The sequence below is a fragment of the Amblyomma maculatum genome, chromosome 10, assembly GCF_055883805.1.
Source record: "Amblyomma maculatum isolate TAMU_Amacu chromosome 10, ASM5588380v1, whole genome shotgun sequence".
Taxonomy (NCBI): domain Eukaryota; kingdom Metazoa; phylum Arthropoda; class Arachnida; order Ixodida; family Ixodidae; genus Amblyomma; species Amblyomma maculatum.
The window spans coordinates 124,719,791-124,723,363 of record NC_139353.1 but is presented as its reverse complement, the minus strand read 5'-3'; positions in this window follow the sequence as shown (position 1 = coordinate 124,723,363).

Below are 3,573 nucleotides of genomic sequence, written 5' to 3'. Positions count from 1 at the left end.
AGTGATAGAAAAATGCTCGGAATATAACCAGCCCTTATACACAGCATTCATTGATTACGAAAAAGCATTTGCTAATTGAAACCTCGGCAGTGATGCAGGCATTGCGATATCAAGAGGTAGGCGAGCCGCACGTGAAAGTGCTGGAAGATATATATAGTGGCTGCACAGCAACCATAGTTCTGCATAAAGAAAGTAACAAAATTTCCATAAAGAAAGGTGTTAGGCAAGGAGACACAATCTCCCCAGTTCTATTCACAGCTTGTTTAGAGGAAGTATTCAAAGACTTGGAATGGGAGCAGTTAGGGATAAGGGTAGATGGAAAATACCACAGTTATCTGCGATTTGCTGATGACATTGCCTTGCTAAGCAACTCGGGGGATGAACTGCAAATAATGATTGATGACCTAGACAGGAAAAGTAGAAAGGTAGGCTTGAAAATCAATATGCAGAAGACTAAGGTAATGTTCAACAGCCTCGGGAAGGAACAGCAGTTTACATTAGGTAGCGAAATACTGGAAGTAGTAGGCGAATATGTCTAATTAGGACAGGTAGTAACCGCAGATCCGGACCACGAAAAGGAAATAACAAGAAGAATAAGATTGGGATGGAGCGCATTTGGCAAGCACTCGCAGATTATGGCTAGCAGCTTACCGGTATCGCTCAAGAGGAAAGTATACAAAAGTTGCATCTTGCCTGTACTCACCTATGGGGCTGAAACGTGGAGGCTAACTACGAGAGTTCTACTTAAGTTGAGGACAACCCAGAGGGCTATGGAACGAAAAATGGTAGGGGTAACATTAAAAGATAGAAAGCGTGCAGAATGGGTCAGAGAAATAACTCAAGTTACCGACATTCTAGTAGAAATTAAGAAGAAGAAATGGACATGGGCAGGACACGTAGTGCGAAGAAAGGATAACCGATGGTCGCTGAGGGTAACAAACTGGATTCCAAGTGAAGGAAAGCGTAGCAGGGGGCGGCAGAAAGTTAGGTGGGCGGATGAGATTAAGAAGTTCGCAGGGGTCAAGTGGATGCAGCTAGCACAGAACCGGTTAAGTGGAGAAATATGGGAGAGGCCTTCGCCCTGCAGTGAGTATAATCAGGCTGATGATGATGACGCAAGCCGTCCTGGAATACAGTCATCCAAGCCATCGATGAACAACTGCGTACCATCCGTAGACCAATGGACTTACGAAGCGCCTGAACAAAATGATCGCGGACATGATCGCCATGTACGTCGCCGCTGAACACGAGACTTGGAACGCCATCTTGCCATACGTGATCTTCGCGTATAACACGGCAGTCCAGGAAACGTCCAGAGCGATCCCGTTCAAGCTTGTGTGCGGCCGGGAGTCCAATGCTAAACCAGGTAACCAAAGAGGACAGCTTTGACGTCGCCGCCCACCTGCAGCGGGCAGAGGAAGCCTGGCGACAAGCACGGCTGCGTCTTAATGACCAACAGCGCACCGACACCCGACGATACAACTGCAGGCAACTAGATTAGGAAGTCATTCTCGATGGTGCGACCGCATCAAACGGCGACGCGTGCGTCAGAAATTGTACATGTTGTTCGTCTGAAGCCTTATTACGCGCGATAAAGAATCCGTGGTGTTGATAGTTTGTAATGCTACTATTTAAGTTGCTTTGTTTATTTTGAAACATCGGGGCGATTTTGTTTAAGGGGGGAGTAATGCCGCGAAACCTTGAAAATTGTACTTGCTGTTTTTTTTAGCAACCGCCGACATGCGGCCTTGTCACTGATTCTGGCTCACGTATCAGTTCTGTATTCTGTGTTAATGCTCGATGCCACGACATGCAACTTTATCAGTTTCGTTGTCGCGCAAGATGTGCTGAGATCTGTCTCGAATATTCCGATCACTTGCCCATGTTTCTACAATGTTCCAGGTTGTGCTAGTAGCTGTTTTCTACGACATCTAGATGGCTCTGAGCAGCCTCTAAATTTAGCGTAAACGAGTGCGACGGGCATTCTTTGTTCGACGATCGACGAGCACTTTGGTGCTATCACCGCTACCGAGTTGCTTATTCTTTTGCGGGCGCAAGTCAGCCCAATAAAAATTAATTTCAGTACCATCACGGCTACGTATCCTTTTGGTGTGTACGGGCTTGTCACCACTATGTGACAAAATGAAAGGAGAGGCCCGAGGTTGCAGCTCCTGCGTCATATCGGTGCGCGTCCGTGACTGTTACCAGTGACCCCCAGCCTACGCATGCTCATATTTTTTCACTCACAAGGCCGGCAACGCCTGCGGCACGTATTCAAGACGCATTATCGGTGGTAAAAGAATACGCTCACTCACACTCGCGGTCTACATGAGCGAACTAAATGTTCTTACAACGGGCGACATTCTGCAGTCAAATAACCGTCGAAGCATGAAGTCATTCTAATCTAGTGGCACAGTGTGTCAATAGATGCTTGCGTGAAGCCACCATGTGAGCTATTCATCTGCTTCACTTCATACATTCTAGCCATGCAGGAAATTTAAAGATATGTCTGTCACGGAGGCAGCGCTTTCTTGAGCAGGATGTTGCGCCATTTCACCGTCGCAGTCGATTGCACAGAATATGGGTTTATTACATAACTGCAACATTCTTAAACAGCGGTGGAATGCAGGCATGCAAGGAAATGTGGTGTGCGGTTGAAAGTTCGTTAACAACTAGCGTTAGGCGCCCCCCCCCCCCCCCCATATGGAATTTTATTTCTTCTAAGCAGTGAAATAATATGGAACGTCATAGAATTTGCCGCTTTATAACACGCAATCATTATCCACAGTGAAAACACACGCTTTAGTCCGTGCCTCTCTGCCAGCAATGAGATAACTTCAAGTCCAGCATGACTATCTTGCTCTTCAATCACTGCAATATTACCACCAATCACAATTATGGAAACAGTCTCACAGGCGCTGCAGTGGTGCCAAATTATCAACAAACTACGGCCTGCGTGCTCTTCATATAGAAGAAACATACGCTTGCGATATACAAACAGTTTTAACTCAGGGTAATCACACTTTGCTTTCGTCACGCTAGATATTCAAATAACATCCACTGCTTCGGCAGCTCTCCCCACTATCGTGCTTCTGTTCTTTAGCCCCGGGATAATGGTGAAAGTAATCAATGCAGCTAGGATTCGACACTGTAACATAAGTCGAGATAATGAAAATGCAAATTTGGAGAAAACTTGATACTCACTGGGGCAAAACAGCGTTTCAAGAATAAAAAGCTTTCCTAAACGGACAGTGTATCAATAGCAAAGCTGCACGTTAAAACCAAGACACAAGTTGTATTATGTAAACTGAAGTATACGTTGGGTCAGTTTACCACCGAAATGTCCACATATATTATGCTACCCCACTGTTCTCCAAGACATACCCTAAAGTGAGCCTACATGTATACTGCAGCACATACAGTCCTAAAGATGATCATAATAAAACCTAATATAAATTGCCATGTAAGAACACTCGAGGCGAGAACAAAAAATGGCACCTCAAGAACGGGAGAGTTGCACATAACACAGTTCTGTGGACGTAGCACAGGAAATATGATAGAAGCTTGGGAGGA